The sequence below is a fragment of the Lolium perenne genome, chromosome 3 (assembly GCF_019359855.2).
Source record: "Lolium perenne isolate Kyuss_39 chromosome 3, Kyuss_2.0, whole genome shotgun sequence".
Lineage (NCBI taxonomy): Eukaryota > Viridiplantae > Streptophyta > Magnoliopsida > Poales > Poaceae > Lolium > Lolium perenne.
In genome coordinates this window covers 120,089,437-120,110,896 of record NC_067246.2, presented here as the reverse complement: position 1 = coordinate 120,110,896, position 21,460 = coordinate 120,089,437, and the positions used below count along the sequence as shown (strand labels likewise).

The following is a 21,460-nucleotide window of genomic DNA, read 5'->3' as shown; positions in this document are numbered from 1 at the left end:
CGCATAACTGGTGGGGCGCGCTGGTCGGGTAATTTGGTGAAAACTGTTACGCCAGAAAGCAATATTTATCAATTCCGCGAAAAATCGTTAAGTTTGTCCGACCGTTTTAAAACGCCCAACGACGCCTGAAATGCATACCGGTGGGCGTTGCGCGCCATCGGGTAACGGTGAAAACCACAGCGCCGCAGCAAACACGACGAATCGGCTAAAAACGGGCTAAGTCGGGCCGACGCCGGAAAACGCTCCAACGATCGCCGACGCTGACAATGTCGGGTGGGCGCCATTGGTCTGGGTAACGTGAAACCATGGCGCCGCAGCCAACACTGACGGAATCGCTAAAAACGCCAGGTCAGCCGACGCCGGAAAACGCCCAACGACGCCGAGCAAGCATACCGGTGGGCTGCGCGCTGGTCGGGTAACGGTGAAAACTATGGCTACGCTAAGCAGCCACGCACGATTGAATCGCTAAAAACGCCAAGTCTGGTCCGGACGCCGGAAAACGCCCAACGACGCCGAAAGAAGATAAGCCGGGTGGGCGCACGCTGGTCGTGGGTAACGTGAAAACTATGCTGCGCGCTCAGCCAATACGCAATAATCGGCTAAACGTGGCCAAGTCGGGCCGACAAGCTGAAAAACGCCCAACGACGCCTGAAAACAGAGCAATGGGCTGGCGCCGCGCTGGTCGGGTAATCTGGTGAAAACCATGCCATGCGCCGCAGGCCGCACATACGACGGAATCGGCTAAAACGCCAAGTCGGGCCGACCGACGTTGAAAACGGCCCAACGCACGCCGAAGGCATACAGATAATGGTGGGTTGGCGCGCTGGTCGGGTAACGGTGAAAACCATGGCTGCCGCAGGCCAATACGACGGAATCGGCTAAAAACGTTCAAGTCGTGGGCCGACGTCGGAAAACGCTCCAACGACGCCAACAGGTGAGATAGTCGGGTGGGCGCGCAATTGGTTTCGGTAACGGTGAAAACTATGGCTGCCGCAGCCAATACGACGGAACGGGCAAAAAACGTTGCCAAGTCGGGTCGGGACAAGCCGGAAAACGCTCCAACGACGCCAGCGATAAGGCTGGTGGGCGCAGGCTGGTCGGGTAACGGTGAAAACCATGGCGCCGCAGCTAACACGAGACGGAATCGTTAAAAACGCTGGTTGTCCGACGCAAGTTTTAAAACGCCCAACGACGCTGGAAGCGACGGGCCGGTATGCGCGCATGGTCGTGGGTAACGGTGAAAACTACGGCGCCGGCAGCCAATACGACGGAATCGCTAAAAACGGCCAAGTCGGGCCGACGCTGGAAAACGCTCCAACGACGCCGAGCGCATAGTCGGGTGGGCGCGCGCTGGTCGGGTAACGGTGAAAACCATGGCGCCGCAGCCAATACGACGGACCGGCTAAGCCTGGCAGAAGCTTGCTGCGGCAGAGAAATGGCCATTTTCCTCTGCCGTGCAACAGTGTAGGGCTCCTTCATTGCCGACGGGCAGGGGTCCCGTGCGGGGCTAAGTTCCCCAGGCATATTGGGGGCTGGTATCCTCCCTGTCAAGTTGTGGGTTCGTCCCACAACTTTTTACCCGTCACGTAGCAACTATACGTTAAGCTGCAGTGGTCACGCCGGCGACGCCACGCTGCCGCGTGACAGTCACGTATGACAAAGCCTATCGCGCCACGTGACGTGTCCGAATTTGAGAACAAACCGTGAACAGGTGTTGCCTCTACCTCTCCACAGTTAGTGGTAGGATATGTAACATTCTGCGCCGATCCTCAATGAACGGATGCCGTTGCCTTAAGAGAACGTCGCCGTGCAATCTACCGCGCTGCGGTGACACCCGCGCTGTGGACACTCAGGACGCGCCACATAGAAAATCTGCACCGCGTGGTGAGGCTCGGAGGCTTGACCGATGTCGCGAGAGCGCATGTCCCGAACAGAGAGCGCACGTTCTCTGCCTATTGGCGGGGAACAGGCGCCGTTGCTCTCGTGAGAACGTCCCGTTTAACGTTGTTGCTGCCACCGCGGTGGACATGAAAGTGCGCTCCGAACTTGAGAACAACCGTGAACAGGTGTTGCTCTACTCTCTCCACAGTTAGTGGTAGGATATGTAACATTTCGCGCCGATCCTCAATGAACGGATGCCGTTGCCTTAAGAGAACGTTCGCCGTGCAACGTTACCGTTGCTGCGGTGACACTCGCGCGCTGTTGACACTGTGACGCCATATTTGAGCAATCCCACCGCGCTACGCGTGGTGGAGGCTCGGAGGCTTGACCGATGTCGGCTACGCGAGCGCATGTCCCGAACAGAGAAAGCGCACGTTCCTCTGCCTATTCAAGTGGAACAAGCGCCGTTGCCTTCGCAGAACGTCCCGTTTAACGCGTTTCGCCACCGCGGTGACATGAGTGCGCTCCTGACTGAGGACAACGTGATGAACAGGTGTTGCCTCTACCTCTCCACAGTTAGTGGTAGGATACGTAACATTCTGCGCCGATCCACAACGAACGGATGCTGCTGCCTTGCTATAACGGCCGCCGTGCAACGTTACCGTTGTCGCGGTGACACCCGCGCGCTGTAGACACTCAGGACGCCACATCAGCAATCCCACCGTGCTTACGCGTGGTGGGAGGCTCCGGGAGGCTGGACTGGATGTTGGCTACGTAGCGCATGAGTAGCTTTGGACCCGTGTCTGCCGGCAGATCCCCCGTCCTTCGTGCGGTCGACTACAGGCGCCGTGGTTCCGTCGTTCGTTTGGCTTATATGATGATGTCGTCTTTCGGCAAGTGCTTGCGTGCTGGTACCCGACCTTACGGGAAGTGGTGCTTCTAACACGTTTGCCTCAAGGACACTCGGGGTGTGCTGCTGCGTCTAACGGCTTGCGGCGTTTTCCCTTTGGTTCCGGCAGGCTCCTAGTGCCCGGTGCTACTAAGGCAGCTCCGCTTCCCGCTGTTGGTCTCGGATGCTGCTCACGATAAAGAGTCTTTGGCAACCTTTTCGCTGCTAGGACCTGACCCTTAAGCTGCTCTCCGAACTTGAGAACAACCGCAAACAGGTGTTGCCTCTACCTCTGGCGCTTAGTGGTAGGATATGTAACATTCTCGCGCCGGACCTCAATCAAGTAGGATGAGCTTGGCCCGCCAATCGCGACAACCGGCTCGGCTCGTTGCCTCGGCCTTGACACGCAAGTGGAAGGGCGGTGACAAAGACGCTGTGACGCTCAGGACGTCAACGAGGACGTGCTGGCCTGCTGATCCCCGCGCAGTCATATGCTTGTCTCAAAGATTGTTACGTATGCAAGTATGAACCAATTTGAACTGAAAACTGCGTAATGGTTCATTAAATCGGGCTTATAGTTTGTTTGATGGTACGTGCTACTCGGATAACCGTAGTAATTCTAGAGCTAATACGGCAACAAACCCCGACTTCGGGGAGGGGCGCATTAGATAAATGACGCGGGCTTCCCTGCCGATCCGATGATTCATGATCGATAACTCGACGGATCGCAAGTGCCTGCGTGCCGGTACCCGACGCATCATCTGCCTTCTGCTCTATCAACACGTTTGCTGGATGGCAGGGATAGGGGCCTGCCCATGGTGACCTGACGGGTGACGGAGAATTAGGGTTCGATTCCAGAGGGAGCCCCAGAAACGGGCTACCACATCCAAGGAAGGCAAGAAGCGCAAATTACCCAATCCCGACACGGAGGTAGGTGAGTTGGCCAAATGGGCAATATCGGCGATTAGTGTCCTGGTAATTGGAATGCTAGTACAATCTAAATCCCTTAACGAGGATCCAATTTGAGGGCAAGTCTGGTGCCAGCAGCCGCGGTAATTCCAGCTCCAATTAGCGTATACTTGTTGCTGCGCTTAAAAGCTCAAGTAGTTGGACTTGGGCCTCAATCGGGTCGGTTCCCGGCCGTTGCCCCACGGCCTTGAGCACCGACCACTCGACCTTCCAGCCGGCGACAATGACCACGCTCCCTAGCCTTAATTGGCCGGGTCGTGGCACCCCGCATCGTTACTTTGAAGAAATTAGAGTGCTCAAAGCAAGCCATCGCTCGGATACATTAGCATGGGGATAACATCATAGGATTCCGGTCCCATTGTGTTGGCTCATTCGATCGGAGTAATGATTGTAGGGACAGTCGGGGCATTCGTATTTCTATAGATAACAGTAGGTGAAATTTTTTGGATTTATGAAAGACGAACAACAGCGAAAGCATTTACAAGGATAAGCCATTAATCAAGAACGAAAGTTAAAGCTCAAGACGATCGTATACCGCTGATCTCTAGTCATCAACGATGCCGACTGTGTGATCGGCGTGATGCTGCTTATAGGACTCGCCGGCACAACTTATGAGAAATCAAAGTCTTTGGGCCTTCCATGGGGTGAGTATGGTCGCAAGGCTGAAACTTAAAGGAATTGACTAGAGGGCACCACTGCTGCCACATCCGGAAGGCTCAAAGGGCTTAATTTGACTCAATCCGACACGGGGAAATGCACTGTGTCCGTATAAGGATTGACAGACTGAGAGCTCTTCTTTATCTCTATGGGTGGTGGTGCATGGTCGTGCTTAGGTGGTGGAGCGATTTGTCTGCTAATTCCGTTAACGAATCCAGACCTCAGCCTGCTAATCAGTTGCGTGAGCCATCCCTCCGCAGCTAGTTTCTTAGAGGGACTATCGCCGCGGCGACGCTGGAAGTTTGATGGGCAATAACACAGCTCGGTCCGCATGCCCTTATTCTCGGGTCGTGCACGCGCGCTACACCGATGTATTCAGCCTTGGCCGACAGGCCCTGGTAATCTTGAGAAATTTCATCGTGCCATGGGGATAGATCATTGCAATTGTTGGTCTTCAACGAGGAATGCCTATAAGCGCGAGTCATCAGCATCCGGCGTTGACATCATACGATCCCTGCCCTATTGCACAACCGCCCGTCGCTCCTACCGATTGAATGGTCCGGTGAAGTGTCTGGATCGTGCGAATGGGCGGTTCGTCGCCCGAGGCCGCGGAGAAGTCCATTGAACCTTATCATTTAGAGGAAGGAGAAGCCGTAACAAGGTCATTCGTCAGGTGAACTCATGCGGAAGACTCATTGTCAGGACTTCGACTCAAAACAGACCGCGCACGAGTTATCTGCCCGCTGGGCGGCGGTATCGTCTCTCGCCGCTTGGCAAAGTCCTCGACAACCTCAAAGTCTTTTTCGGAGTTGGGGCTCGGGGTAAAAGAACCCACTGAACAATACAAGGCGTCAAGGAACACCGTGCCTAACGAGGGATGTATCGGCTTGCCAGCCGCACCTCGAGTTGCAATTCTATATAATTTGCCACACGACTCCGCAACGGATATCTCGGCTCTCGCATCGGATGAAGAACGTAGCTCGAAATGCGATACCGGTGGTGAATTGCCAGAATCCCGGCGAACCATCGAGCTCCTTGAACGCAAGTTGCTCGAGCCTCTGGCCGAGGGCACGCCCGCTCAAGGCCACGCCCAAACACGCTTCCCACCGCAACTAACTTCTGGGGTGTGGACGCATGTGCTCCTCGTCCCGCAAGGCGGCGGGCCAAAGATCCGCCGCCGGCCTATCGTGGCCGGACACAACACAGGCGACCGCGATGTAAACGCAAGGCTCGGCGCGTAGTCACGCGATGGCCCCAATGGACCCTTTAACGGAGTGCATGACGCTCGACCGCGACCCCGTGTCAGAGCGGGACTACCCGCTGAATCTTAAGCATATAAATAAGCGGATGGAGACTAGACTGCAAGGGTCTTAACAAGGATTCCCCTAGTAACGGCGAGCGAACCGTGAACAGCCTGGCTTCTTGAGAATCGACGGCTTGCCCGGTTCGAATTGGGGAACTGAGAGGCGTCTCGCCCGACGGACCGAGCCCAAGTCCCCTCGGAAAGGGGATCGCCGGGAGGGTGAGAGCCCCGTCTCGCTCCGGACCCCGCCGCATCACGAGAGCGCTCGTCAACGAGTCGGGTTTGGGAATGCAGCCCACCGGGCGGTAGACTCCGTCCGCTGCTGGGGGCCACAGGCGAGAGACCGATAGCGAACAAGTATCGCGTAGGAAAGATGAAAAGGACTTTGAAAAGAGAGTCAAAGAGTGCTTGAAATTAAGCCGGGAGGGAAGCGGATGTCGGGCCGGCGATGCGCCCGGCCGATGCGGAACGGCTTTTGCTGGTCCGCCGCCGGCTCGGGCGTGGGACTGCTGTCGGTCGCGCCGCGGCCAAAGTCCTCGGCGCCTTAGGTGCCTCCGCAGGTCAGCGGTCGCACGGCCGGGTACTGCGCGCGCCGAAAGGCGTCCGGTCCCTTGGGGCTATCGGGCATGTGCGGCAACGGCCCTGCGGGCTCCTCGGGTATCCGACCCGTCTGGAAACACCTGACCAAGGAGTCTCGACATGCGTGCGAACGACGGGGTTCTTAAACCTGGGATGCGCAAGGAAGCCGACGAGCGGGGAGGCCTCAATGGCCGCACCGCTGGCCGACCCCGATCTTCTGTGAAGGGCCCGAGTTGGAGCACGCGGCTGGACCCGAAAGATGGTGAACTATGCCCGAGCGGGCGAAGCGCAGGAAATCCTGGTGGAGGCTCGGCGACATCGACGCAAATCGTCTGTCCAACTGACTTGGGCATAGGGGCGAAGACTAATCTAACCATCTAGTAGCTGGTTCCCTCCGAAGTTTCCCTCAGATAGCCGGAGCCCATTACGAGTTCCCATCGTGTGCTGGCTGATTAGAGACGTGGTAGGGGCGCAACGCCTCGACCTATTCTCAAATCCTTTAAATAGGTAGGATGGTGCGGCTGCTCCGGTGAGCCGCGCCACGGAATCGTGCTCCAATGGGCGGGCCATTTTTGGTAAGGCATCAAGATGCAGTGGATGAACCGGAAGCCGGGTTGTGCCCAATCACTAACCTAGAACCCACAAAGGGTGCTGGTCGATTAAGACAAATAGACGGTGGTCATGGGTCGAACCTTACAAGGAGGCACAAACTCACCCGCACGAATCAACTAGCCCCGAAAATGGACAGGCGCCAAGCGCCGCGACCAGTCTGGAGACCCGGCCATGCCGGGGCAGAGCCCAATGCCCCGAGGCGCTGAGTAGGATGAGAGCCCATGCGCGGCGGACCCGCCGCATCACGAGGCGCTGTCAAGAGTCGGCGTTGTTTGGGAATGCAGCCCAACCTAGGGCGTGAGCTCCCGTCCAAGGCTAAAATACAGGCGAGAGCTGCTGGTGAACATCTTGGTAGTAGCAAATATTCAAATGAGAACTTTGAAGGCCGAAGAGGAGAAAGGTTCCATGTGAACGGCACTTGCACATGGGTAAGCCGATCCTAAGGACGGGGTAACCCCGCAGAGGAACGCAACACGCGGCATCCCCCCGAAAGGGAATCGGCGTTAAGATTTCCCGAGCCCGGGATGTGGACGGTTTGACGGCGACGTGCCAAAGTTCCGAGACGCCGGGGGCCTCGGGGAAGAGTTATCTTTTCTGTTTAACGACCTGCCAACCCGGAATCGGTTCTGAATGAGGTAGGGTCCTGGGGCACCGCACGTCGCAAACGGTGGGAGCTCATCCGCCCGGTCACGGAAAACTGAGGACCGAGCACCGTCCACGCCCGGTCGTACTCATAACCGCATCAGGTCTCCACAGAATGTTCTCTGGCCAATGGAACAATGTAGGCAAGGGAAGTCATAAAACGGATCAGACCCCGGGAAAAGGATTGGCTCGAGGACCGGGCTCGGGGGTCCCGCCCGTGAACCCGTTTCTGGCCTGTCGGCGGATTCGCTTCTCGAGCTGCTCACGCGGCGAGAGCGGGTCGCCGCGTGCCGGCCTGGGACGGACCGGGAATCGTCTTTCGGGGTTTTCCACGAGCATGAAACAAGCCGACTCAGAACTGGTACGACAAGGGAATCCGACCGTTTTTACCTAAAACAAAGCATTGCGATGGCTGTCCTCGCGTGATTGCCGACGCAATGTGATTTCTGTTCAGTGTCTGAATGTCAAAGTGAAGAAATTCAACCAAGCGCGGCGTAAACGGCGGAGTAACTATGACTCAAACTTTATAGTGCCTGCTCCGGTGAGCGCGCCAAATGCCTGGTCTATCTAATTGGTAAGTGACGCACATGAATGGATTAACGAGATTCCCACTGTCCCTCGTTTACTATCCAATAAAACCATTACCCAAGGGAACGGCTTGGCGATGGAATCAGCGGGGAAAGAAGACCCCGTTGAGCTGTGACTCTTAGTCCGCCAGTGAAATGACTTGAGAGGATAAGTGGGAGCCTTTACACGCAAGAAATACCACTACTTTTAACGTTATTTTACTTAGCTCCGTGGTCGAGCGCAAGTCCCTCCTTTTTGCTCCAAGGCCCTGCCTACCGGCCGATCCGGGCGGAAGACATTGTCAGTGCGGGAGTTTGGCTGGGGCTGGGCACATCTCGTTAAAAGATAACGCAGGTGTCCTAAGATGAGCTCAAGATGAGCTCAACGAGCATCAGAATTCTCGTGTGGAACAAAAGGGTAAAAGCTCGTTTGATTCTGATTTCAGCACGAATACGAACCGTGAAAGCGTGGCCTATCGATCCTTTAGATCTTCGGAGTTTGAAGCTAGAGGTGTCGAAAAGTTACCACGTGGACAACCGGCTTAGGCAGCCAAGCGTTCATAGCGACGATGCTTTTTGATCCTTAGATGTCGGCTCTTCCTATCATTGTGAAGCTGTGACCACCAAGTGTTGGATTGTTCACCCACCAATAGGGAACGGTTGAGCTGGGTTTAGGACCACGTGAGACAGGTTATTTACCTCACGTGATGACAGGTTAGTCCGTGCGTCGGCGGATAGTAATTCAACCTAGTTCCAGAGGAACTCGTTGATTCACACAATTGGTCATCGCGCTGGTTGAAAGCTGCGGGCGCGGTTGTCGGTGTCTGGACATGGACCGAACAGCCTCTAAGTCAGAATCCAAGCTAGGCAAGCGACGCCTGCGCCCGCCGCCCGCCCCGACCCACGTTAGGGGCGCTTGCGCCCCCAGGACTGGGCCCGTGCCATCGCTGCCGGTCCGCCGATGCCGTGGGCCGGCCGCTTCGAAGCCCTTCCTAACGGGCGAGAGCGGGTCAATCCTTTGCGTGACGACTTAAATACGCGACGGGGCATTGTGGTGCAGAGTGGCCTTGCTTTGCCACGATCCACCGAGATCCAGCCCCACGCCGCACGGATTCGCCCCTCCCCCAACTCTTCATTTCGGAAAAGGTTCGAACCCATCGTGCAAGCTACGATGCATCCCAAAATCTCTAAGTCCTTTGGATAAAGCACCAAGTCAAGGGGAAAGTACACAAAGGTCATGGGGAACGGAATGCACGTAGGTCTAACTTGAACGCGAACTGCGGTGTCATGCACATGCATGTTTGAGAATTTACCAAGTCATCGACATACGAACCCGCCTTTTGTGCGGAGAGAACATATGAACTCAATGTAGGTCTTTGGCCGAGACTTGAATGACAATTCATAATCCGTGCATTCATCAAGGCCGTCCCGGATGGACGTCTGGAAGTCTCCCAGTTAACTGGATGCACTCAGTGCAAATCCGTAATGCCGTGGTAACCGCAGAGGTATGCTCTCGCAACATGGGAATCATAGTTTTGTGCAGAAACTTGCAAATATTGTGAATAACTTTGCCTGAAAGAAACATGAGCGGAAAGACGGAATATCATACCATGAGACATGACACGTCAGAAGTAACACTCGATGTACTTGTAAACAACCGCTGAGTTCACCTCCATGGCGCGAGGCGTTCGCTGATGAGTATACGCATGAAAAACGTCCAAACGTCGTACCAGAACTGAATAGTCGGGTGGACGCGGCGTGTCGAGATACGGTGAAAACCATGTTGCGCGCCACCAAAACGATCGGTACCAGGCGCTACGAAAACGGGGTTAAGTCGGGGCGACGTTCGGAAAACGTCTAACGACCGACGGAACTATAAATGCCGTGAGTCGGTCGCTGCGGTCGAGATACGGAAAACCATGGCGCGCCAGCTCACAAAACGATGGTACCGGCCGAAGACGGCTAAGTCGGGGCAGCACGTACGAAATCGTCTAACTCATTACCTGAACTATAGTCGGGTGGCGGCGGCGTCGAGATACGGGCATGAAAAACCATGGCGGGACGACCAACCAAAACGGCATTTGCACGCTGAGAAACTTGCTAGCCGGGCCGACGCCGAACGCCCAACCACCTGAGCGTCACGCCGGGTGGGCAGCGCGCTGGTCGAGGATGTGGACGGTTTTGAAACTATGGCGCCGCAGGCCAATACGACGGAATCGCCAAAACGTTAAGTCGGGCCGACGTCGCAAAACGTCCAACGACGCCGAGCGTACGCCGGATGGGCGCGTCGGTCGGGTTACGGTGAAAACCATGGCGCCGCAGCCAATACGACGGAATCGCTAAAAACGGCTGCCGGCGACGTCGGAAATCGTCTAACGACACGGATGTGGGGCCAACTATAGCCCGTGGGCGCGCGCGGTCGAGATAGTGAAAAACCATGGCGCGCCAACCAAAACGACGGTACCGGCCGGAAACGCTGCCAAGTCGGTCCGACGTCGGAAAACGTCTAACGACGCCGACGATACGTAAGCGCTGTCGGGTAACGGTGAAAACCATGGCCGCCAAGAAGAAATACGACGGACCCGCTAAAACGCTGCCGACCGACAAGCCGAAACGCCCAACGACGCCGAGCAGCGGGCTGGTGGGCGCCGTTACTGGTCGGGTAACGGTGAAAACTATGGCGCCGCAAGCCAATAATGACGGAATCGCTAAAAACGGTTAAGTCGGGCCGACGCCGGAAAATCTGCCCAACCACACAGCGCATACCGGTGGGCGCGTAAGGCTGTCGGGTAACGGTGGAAACTACATGCCGCGAACAATACGACGGAATCGGGCTAAAAAACGTACAAGTCGGCCCCACGCCGAAAAATCCGCCTAACGCATACGCTGAGCGCCGTGATAGCCAGGGCGACATTGCCTGCACGACGTGAAACTACATAAGTCCGCAAGCCAGATACGACGCAACGACGCCCGCGAATAAAGTCGGGTGGGCGCGCTGGTCGGGCAAAAACGCAGCACGAGTACGACGGCACGGCCACGTCGGAAAACGCCGTCCAACGACAACAGATCGTTCCAGTCGGGGTGGGCGCGCGCTGGTCGGGTAACGGTGAAAACCATGGCGCCGCAGCCAATACGATTTAATCGGCTAAAACGCTAAGCTCGCCACGCCGGAAAACGCCCAACGACGCTGAAAGAGCGCCGGTTGGCGCGCTGGTCGGGTAACGGTGAAAACTACATGCTGCAGCTAATACGAAACGGAATGGGCTAAAAACGGGTTATCGGGCCGGACGCCGTGAAAACGCCCAACGACACGCCAGCGCATAGCGGGGCGCTACATGGTCGGGTAACGGTGAAACCATGGCGCTGGCAGCTAATACGAATGGAATCGCTAAAAACGCTGCTGTCCGAATCGCCGAAAACGCCCAACGACGCCGAAGGAGCGGGCTGGTGGGCGCCGCTAGCCGGTCTGCAACGTGAAAACTACTGCAGCCACGAATTGATCGCTAAAAACGCCAAGTCGGGCCGACCGCCGGAGACGTTCAACGACGCCAGCGCATACGGGTGGGCGCGCTGGTCGGGTAACGGTGAAAAACCATGGCGGCGGCAACCAATACGACGGGAACTGCTAAAACGGCCAAGTCGGTCGGCCGGCAGCCGACGAGCATGTCGGGTCGCCGGTGGGCGGCGAACTCGGGTAACGGTGAGCTCGCACCATCTTCCGCTGTCGGGTACGGTGAAACGGCCGCAGCCAATATGGCTGAACGCCGGAAAACGTCGCCAACGACGTATCGCGGCGCGTCGCAGCGTACAGCCGGGTGGGCGCCGCGCTGGCCTGGTAACGGTGAAACCATGAGCGCCGCAGCCAATACGACGGAATCGGCTAAGCCTACGGCAGAAAATGACTCTGCCGCGGCAGAGAAATGGCCGACGGGTCTTTCTCTGCCGCGGCAACAGTGTAGGCTCCTTCACAGCCGATCGGCAGAAAGTGTGGTCCCTGTGCGGGGCTAAGTTCCCCAGGCGTATGACTGGGGTCAGGCTGGCAATCCTCCTCGTCAGCTGTGGTCTGCCCCACAACTTTCTACGCTCGGGCCACGTAGCAACTATACGCTGCCGAAGAGGCGTGTCTACGCGGGCACGTTTACGTTGCCGCGTGACGGCCACGTGCGATCGTTACCTGTGTTGCCACGTGACGTGTCCGAATTTGAGAACAACCGGTGAACAGGTGTTGCCTCTACCTCTCCACAGTTAGTGTGTAGGATATGTAATCATTCTGCGCCGATCCTCAATGAACGGATGCCGTTGAAACAAGAGAACGTTCGCCGCGCAACGTTACCGTCGCGGTGGACACCCGCGCGGGCTGTGGATACCCGTGACGCCATACTGCAGCAATCCCACCGCGTGTGGAGGCTCGGGAGGCTTGACCGAATCGGCTACGCGAGCGCATGTCCCGAACAGAGAGCGCACGTTCCCCCGCCTATTGGCGGGGAACAAGCAAGCCGTTGCCTTCGTGAGAACGCCCCGTTTAACGTTGCCGCGCCAACCGCGGTGACATGAGTGCGCTCCGAATTTGAGAACAACCGTGGAACAGGTGTTGCCTCTATCTCTCCACAGTTAGTGGTAGGATATAACATTCTGCGCCGATCCTCAATGAACGGATGCCGCTGTTCTCAAGAGAACGTCGCCGCGCAACGCTATTTGCCGCGTGGACACCCCGCGCTGTGGACACTCGTGACGCCACACAGCAATCCCACCGCGCTTACGCGTGGTGGGAGGTCGGGAGTGTTTGACCGATGTCGCGAGCGCATGTCCCGAACAGAAAGCGCACGTTCCCTTCATTGGCTGGGGAACAAGCGCCGTTGCCTTCCAGAACGCCCCGTTTAACGTTGCCGCGCCACCGCGGTTACATGAGTGCGCTCCGAATTTGAGAACAACCGTGAACAGGTGTTGCCTCTACCTCTCCACAGCTAGTGGTAGGATACGTAACATTCTGCGCCGATCCTCAATCGAACGGATGCCGTTGCCTTAAGAGAACGTCGCTCGTGCAACGTTACCGCTGTTGCGGTGACACCCGCGCGCTGTGGACACCAGACGGACCAGCAATCCCACGCTTACGCGTGTGGGAGGCTCCCGGGAGGCTTGACTCGATGTTGGCTACGCGAGCGCATGAGGCAGCTTTGGACCCGGTTCGGCTCTGCAGATCCCCCGTCTTCGTGCGGCCGACCGCGTGCGCCGTGTGGTCCCGTCGTTCGTTTGGCTTATATGATGATGTCGCCTTTCAAGTGCTTGCTTTGTGCTGTTCCTGACTCACGGAAGTGGTGTTTCTTAACACGTTTGTTCGCGGTGGACACCTTCGGGTGTGCCGCTGCGTTCAACGGCGCTTTGCGGCGTCGTGGTTCCGGCACTCCTAGTGCCCGGTGCTACCAAGGCAGCTCAAGCCCGCTGTTGGTCTCGGATGTTGCTCACGAGCAAGAGTCTTGGCAACCTTTTGGTTGCTAGGACCTGACCCTTAAGCTGCTCTCCGAATTTGAGAACAACCGTGAACAGGTGTTGCCTCTACCTCTCCATGTAGCTAGTGGTAGGGATATGTAACATTCTCGCGCCGATCCTCAATCAAGTAGGATGAGCTTGGCCCGCTCTACCGCTGATAACCGGCTCGGCCGTTGCCTCGGCCTTGACACGCAAGTGGAAGGGCTGACAAAGACTCGACGCTGGACGTCAACGAGGACGTGCTACCTGGTTGATCCTGCCAAAGTAGTCATATGCTTGTCTCAAAGATTAAGCCATTGCATGCCATGCAAGTATGCAACCAATTTGAACCGTGAAACTGCGAATGGCTCATTAAATCAAGCATAGTTTGTTTGATGGTACGTGTTTGATGGTACGTGCTACTCGATAACCGTAGTACCCCAGAGCCAATACGGCAACAAACCCCTGACTTCTGGGAGGGCGCATTTGCCAGATGGGGCTGACGCGGGCTCTGCCCCGCTGATGACCGATGATTCATGATAACTCGATCGATCGCAAGGCCCTCGGCTCACGACGATCATTCAAATTTGCCCTATCAACTTTCGATGGGATAGGGCCTACCATGGTGGTGACGGGTGACGGAGAATTAGGTTCGATTCTCCGGAGAGGGAGCCTGAGAAACGGCATACCACATCCAAGGAAGGCAGCAAAGAAATTACCCAATCCCGACACGGGGAGGTAGTGACAATAAACAACAATACGGCGCATTAGTGTCCTGACGGTAATTGGAATGAGTACAATCTAAATCCCTTAACGAGGATCCATTGAGGGCAAGTCTGGTGCCAGCAGTCGCGTAATTCCACCTCCAATAGCGTATATTTAAGTTGTTGCGCTTAAAAAGCTCGTAGGTTGGACTTTGGGTCGGTCGGCCGCCTCACTAGCGAGCACCGACCAACTCCACCCTTCAGCCGGCGATGCGCTCCCTAGCCTTAATTGGCCGGGTCGTACAACCGGCATCGTTACTTTGAAGAAATTAGGAGTGCTCAAAGCAAGCTATCGCCTCTGGATACATTAGCATGGGATAACATCATAGGATTCCTGGGCCCTATTGTGTTGGTCTTCGGGATCGGAGTAATGATTAATAGGGACAAATGGGGGCATTCGTATTTCATAGTCGTAGGTGAAATTCTTGGATTTATGAAAGACGAACAACTGCGAAAGCATTTGCCAAGGATGTTTTCATTAATCAAGAACGAAAGTTGGGGGCTCGAAGATCGAATGGGATACCGTCCTAGTCTCAACCATAAACGATGCCGTAACCAGGGATCGGCGGATGTTGCTTATAGGGACTCCGCCGGCACCTTATGAGAAATCAAAGTCTTTGGGTTCCGGGGGAGTATGGTCGCAAGGCTGAAACTTAAAGGGAATTGACGGAAGGGCACCACCAGGCGTGAGCCTGCGGCTTAATTTGACTCCAACACGGGGAAACTTACTTTCAGGTCCAAGACATAGCAAGTGATTGACAGACTGATCGAGCTCTTTCTTGATTCTATGGGTGGTGGTGCATGGCCAAGCTTCTTAGTTGGTGGAGCGATTTGTCCTGTTAATTCGCGTTAACGAATCCAGACCTCAAATTCCTCGCTAACTAGCTATGCGGAGCCATCCCTCCGCAGCTAGCTTCTTAGAGGGACTATCGCCGTTTAGGCGACGGAAGTTTGAGGCAACACACAGGTCCTGTGATGCCCTTAGATGTTCTGGCCAAGCACGCGCGCTTACACTCGAAGCGTATTCAACGAGCATATAGCCTTGGCCGACAGGCCCGGTAATCTTGAGAAATTTCATCGTGATGGGGATAGATCATTGCAATTGTTGGTCTTCAACGAGGAATGCCTAGTAAGCGCCAGTCATCAGCTCGCGCTTGACTACGCTCCCTGCCCTTTGTACACACCGCCTGGCCGCTCCTACCGATTGAATGGTCCTGGGTGAAGTACCTCGATCGCGCGCGACGGGGTGGGGGCGGCCCGCCGCCCCTCGACGTCGCGAGAAGTCCATTGAACCTTATCATTTAGAGGAAGGAGAAGTCGTAACAAGGAGTTTCCAGTAGGTGAACTCCGCGGAAGGATCATTGTCGTGACCCTGACCAAAACAGACCGCGCACGAAGTTATCTAGCTCCGCTGGGCGGCGGCATCGTACCGTCTGGCTTGGCAGTAAAGTCCTCGGCAACCTCATCTTTTCGAGTTGGGGCTCGGGGTAAAAGAACCCACGGCGCCGAAGGCTAAGTCAAGGAACACTGTGCTCTAACGAGGGGATGTGGCTGGCTTGCTAGCCGCACCCCGAAGTTGCAATTCTATATAATCCACACGACTTTCAGGCAACGGATATCTCGGCTCTCGTGATCGATGAAGAACGTAGCGAAATGCGATACCTGGTGTGAATTGCAGAATCCCGCGAACCATCGAAGTCTTTGAACGCAAGTTGCGCCCGAGGCCTTCTTGGCCGAGGGCACGCCGTCTGGGCGCCACGCCAAACACGCCCCACCCAACTAACTTGGGTGGGACGCGGCATGTGGCTCCTCGTCTCCGCAAGGGGCGGGCCAAAGCATCCTGGCTGCCGGCCTATCGCAAGCCTGGGACACAGCCGCTGCGTGGTAGGCGACCTCGCTTTACTAAACGCATACTCTCGGCGCCAGTAGCCGACGCGATGGCCCCAATGGACCCTTTTAACCCGAGTGCATGACGCCTTCGACCGCCGACCCCAAGTGTCAGGCGGGACTACCTTGGGCTGAATTTAAGCATATAAATAAGCGGAGGAGAAGAAACTTACGAGGATTCCCCTAGTAACGGCGAGCGAACCGGAACAGCCCAGCTTGAGAATCGATCGGCTTTGCCGTTCGAATTGTAGTCCTGAGAGGCGTCCCCGCCGACGGACCGAGCCCAAGTCCCTCGGAAAGGGGCGCCTCGAGGGTGAGAGCCCCATCCGGCCCGGACCCCGTCGCCGCATCACGAGGCGCTGTCAACGAAGTCGGGTTGTTTGGGAATGCAGCCCAAATCGGGCGGTAGACTCCGTCCAAGGCTAAATACAAAGGCGAGAGACCGGAGAAATGAAGTAACAAGTACCGCGAGGGAAAGATGAAAAGGACTTTGAAAAGAGAGTCAAAAGAGTGCTTGAAATTGCCTGAGGGAAGCGGATGGGGGCCGGCGATGCGCCCCTGCCGTATGCGGAACGGCTTTTGCTGGTCCGCCGCTCGGCTCGGGGCGTGGATCAGTTGTCGGCCCGGCGCCGGGCGGCCAAAGCTCCGGGGCCTTAGGTGCCTCCGGTGGGTCGCTGCCGGCATCGCCGGTACTCATGCGCCGAAAGGCGTGTCCCTTGGGGCATCAGCTGTAAACGGCTCTCGGCGGGCTCCCCATCCGGACTCCGTCTTTGAAACACGGACTCAAGGAGTCTCGACATGCGTGCGAGCTTCGACGGGTTCTAAAACCTGGGATGCGCAAGGAAGCTGACGAGCCGGAGGCCCTCACGGGCCGCACCGCTGGCCGAATTCCCGATCTTCATGGGAAGGGTCTTCGAGGTTGGAGCACGCCTGTCGGGACCCGAAAGATGGTGAACTATGCCTCAGCGGGGCTGGCCGTAGGAAACTCGTGGAGGGCTCGAAGCGAGCATCGACGCAAAATCGTCATTGTCTGACTCTGGGTATAGGGGCGGAAGACTAATCGAACCATCTAGCTAGCCGGTTCCTCCGAAGTTTCCTCAAGATAGCCGGAGCCCATTACGAAGTTCTATCGTGTAAAGCCAATGATTAGAGGCATCGGGGGCGCAACGCCCTCGACCCATTTCCTCAAACTTTAAATAGGGTAGTGATTGCCAGGTGGCTGCTCCGGTGAGCCGCGCCACGGAATCGGGTGCTCCAAGTGGGCCATTTTTGGTAAGCGTGAACTCGGCGATGCGTGGATGAACCGGAAGCCGGGTTACGGGTGCCCAATCACGCTAACCTAGAACCCACAAAGCGGTGTTGGTCGATTAAGACAGCGTGGACGGTGGTCATGGAAGTCGAAATCCGCTAAGGAGTGTGTAACAACTCACCTCGCCGAATCAACTAGCCCCGAAATGGATGGCGCTCATAGCGCGCAGACCCACACCTCGGCCATCTGGGCAAGCGCCAGTGCCCCGATGAGTAGGAGCGCACATGGGCGGCCGCCGCAAAACCTGAAGTGCGTAGGGAGCCCGGGCGGAGCGTTGCCGTCAGTGCAGATCTTGGTGGTAGTAGCAAATATTCAAATGAGAACTTTTGAAGGCCGAAGAGGAGAAAGGTTCCATGTGTAAACGGCACTTGCACATGGGTAAGCCGATCCTAAGGGACGGGGTAACCTCGGCAGATAAGGCGCGATCACGCGCATCCCCCGAAAGGGAATCGGGTTAAGATTTCCCCCCGAGCCGGGATGTGGCGGTTGACGGCGATTGCGTTAGGAAGTCCGGAGACGCCGGCGGGGCCTCGGGAAGAGTTATCTTTTCCTGGCTTAACGGCCTGCTAACCCTGGAATCGGTTCTAGCCGGAGGTAGGGTCTGCAGTGAGTCGGAAGAGCACCGCATCGTCGCGCTGTGTCCGGTAGCGCCCTCGGCGGCCCATGAAAATCCGAGGACCGAGTACCGTCCACGCCCCTGGTCGTACTCATAATCCAGGCATCAGGTCTCTCCAAGGTGGAACAGCCTCTCGCCAATGGAACAATGTAGGCAAGGGAAGTCAGCAAAACGGATCCGTAACTTCCGGGAAAAGGATTGGCTCCCGATGGACTGGGCTCGGGGTCCCGGCCCCGAACTCCGCCGGCCTGTCGGCGGATTGCCCGAGCTGCTCACGCCGGGCGCAGAGCGGGTCGCCGCGTGCCGGCCGGGGGACGGACCGAATCGTCCCTTCGGGGGCTTTTCCCGAGCATGAAACAGCTTTCGACTCAGAACTGGTACGGACAAGGGGAATCCGACTGTTTAATTAAACAAAGCATTGCGATGGTCCTCGCGGATGCCGACGCAATGTGATTTCTGCCTGGGGCTGCTGAATGTCAAAGTGAAGAAATTCACCCACCCGCCGGTAAACGGCGGGAGGTAACTATGGCACTTCTTAAGGTAGCCAAATGCCTCACATTCAATTAGTGACGCGTTTATGAATGGATTAACGAGGATTCCCACTGTCCCTGTCTTCACTATCCAATGTGGAACGACAGCCAAGGGAACGGGCTTTGCGGAATCAGCGGGAAAGAAGACCCTGTTGAGCTTGACTCTAGTCCGACCTTTTGTGGAAATGACTTGAGAGGTGTAGGATAAGTGGGAGCCTTTACTAGCGCAAGTGAAATACCACTACTTTTAACGTTATTTTACTTATTCCGTGGGTCGGAAGCTGGCAAGTCCCCTCTCACTCCACTTCCAAGGCCCGGTTTTACCTGCCGATCCGGGCATGGAAGACATTGTCGGTGGGGAGTTTGGTCGGGGCGGCACATCCGTTAAAAGATAACGCAGGTGTCCTAAGATGAGCTCAACGAGACCGTAAATCTCGTGTGGAACAAAAGGGTAAAAGCTCGTTTGATTCTGATTTCCAGTACGAATACGAACCGTGAAAGCGTACCTACCGATCCTTTAGATCTTCGGAGTTTGAAGCTAGAGGTGTCAGTAAAGTTACCACAGGGATAACTGGCTTGTGGCAGCCAAGCGTTCATAGCGACGTTGCTTTTTGATCCTTCCCGATGTCGGCTCTCTCCTATCATTGTGAAGTGTATTCACCAAGTGTTGGATTGTTCACCCACCAATAGGGAACGTGAGCTGGGTTTAGACTGGTCAGAGACAGGTTAGTTTTCACCCTTACCGATGACAAGCATCGCGATAGTAATTCAACTTAGTACGAGAGGAACCGTTGATTCACACAATTGGTCATTCGCGCTTGGTTGAAAAGCAAGGCGCTGGTTACCTGCAGCCGGATTATGACCGAACGCCTAAGTCAGAATCCAAGCTAGCAAGCCGACGCCTGCGCCTCGCGCCCGCCGAATTCACGCAGGGGCGCTGCGCCCCAAGGGCTCCGTGCCATTGGCTAAGCCGGTCCGGCCGATGTGCCGTGGCCGGCCGTTCCAAGCCTCTTCCTAACGGGCGGTGGGCTGAATCCTTTGCGCACGACTCTAAATACGCGATCAGGCATTGTAAGTGGCGTAGTGGCCTTAAGGCCACGATCCACCGAGATCCAGCCCCCATCGGCCGTGACTGATTCGTCCCTTCCCCCCAACTCTTCATTTCGGAAAAAGGTTCAAACCCCATCGTGCAAGCTAACATGCCTCCCAAAATCTCTAAGTCCTTTGGATAAAGCACCAAGTCATGGGGAAAGTACACAAAGGTCTAACGGGAATGCACGTAGCAACTTGAACGCGAATCGCGGTGTCATGCACATGCATGTTTGAGAATTTACCAAGTCAATGACATACGAACCCTACTTTGTGCGGAGAGAACATATGAACTCAATGTAGGTCTTTGTCATGAGACTTGAATGACAATTCATAATCCGTGCATTCATAAGGCCGTCCCCGATGGACGCCTAAGTCCCGCAAAGAATCTCGATGCACTAGTGCAAATCCGTAACGCCGTATAACCGAGAGGTATGCTCGCAACATGGGAATCATAGTTTTGGCACTTGCAAATATTGTGAATAACTTTGCCTGAAAGAAACACGCGGAAAGACGGAATATCATACCAACATGACACCAGAAGTAACACTGATGTACTTCAGAAAACAACTGTAGCACCTCCATGGCATGTAGGCGTCGCGGATACGCTGGAAAAACGCCAAACGCCACAGAACTATAGTTCGGGTGGACGCGCGTGGCGTCGATATACGGTGAAAAAAACCATGGCTATCAAGCCAAAACGAATGCATCGCTGAAAACGGCTAAGTCGGGGCTTAGCCGAAAACGCCTAACGACACGGTGAACTATAGTCGGGTGGGCGCGCGGCGGTCGAGATACGGAAAAACCATGGCGCGCCAGCCAAAACGATGGTACCGGTCAAGACGGTTAAGCTCCGGCTTACCGCCGAAATCGTCTAACGACACGGGTGAACTATAGTCGGGTGGGCGCCTACGCGTCGTAGATACGGTGAAAACCATGGCTAGCCAACCAAGCCCACGGCACGGCTGAAAACGGCTAAGCCGGGCCGACGTCTGAACGCCCAACGACACGGAGCGTACATGGGGCCGGGTGGGCGCGCGCTGGCCGTCGATACCGTGAAAACTATGGCGCCGCAGCCAATACGACGGAATCGCTAAAAACGGTTAAGTCGGGCCGACGCTCTAAAACGCCCAACGACGCCGAGCTGCAGTACCGATAAGGCTGGCGCGGTCGTGGTTACGGTGAAACCATATGGCGCCGCAGCCAATACGACGGAATCGGCTAAAAACGGCTAAGTCGGGCTTATCGGAAATCGCTCTAACGACATCGTGAACTATAGTTTGGTGGGCGCGCTGCCGTCGAGATACGGTGAAAAACTATGGCGCTGGCCAAATTAAACGACCAGACCGCTGAAAGCAGTTAAGTCGGTCCGACGTCGGAAAACGCCCAACGACGCCGAGCGTGAACGATGGGCTGTAAGGCGCTGGTCTGTAACGGTGGAAACCGCGAGCGCCGCAAAGCAAATACGACGGAATCGGGCTAAAAACGCCAAGTCGGACCGACAAGCCGGAAAACGCCCAACGACGCCGAAGGCATAGCCGGGTTGGGCGCGCTGGTCGGGTAACGGGTGAAAACCATGCGCGCCGCAAAGAAATAATGACTTTAACGCTAAAAACGGCTAAGTCGGGCTTATCGCCGGAAAACGCCCAACGACGCCGAAGCGCATACAGTCCGGTGGGCGCTGCTTGTCGGGTAACGGTG

General features: G+C 56.2%; 2 non-coding genes across 2 annotated transcripts; both read left to right on the top strand.

The window, feature by feature from the left end:
- Positions 1–15,928: 15,928 nt before the first annotated feature.
- LOC139838764 (5.8S ribosomal RNA) lies at positions 15,929–16,086 on the top strand. Its single transcript, XR_011756610.1, has one exon. It is a non-coding gene; the product is annotated as a 5.8S ribosomal RNA (ribosomal RNA).
- A 230-nt stretch (positions 16,087–16,316) lies between these two features.
- LOC139838758 (28S ribosomal RNA) lies at positions 16,317–19,811 on the top strand. The gene has a single exon (XR_011756603.1). It is a non-coding gene; the product is annotated as a 28S ribosomal RNA (ribosomal RNA).
- Positions 19,812–21,460: the final 1,649 nt, after the last annotated feature.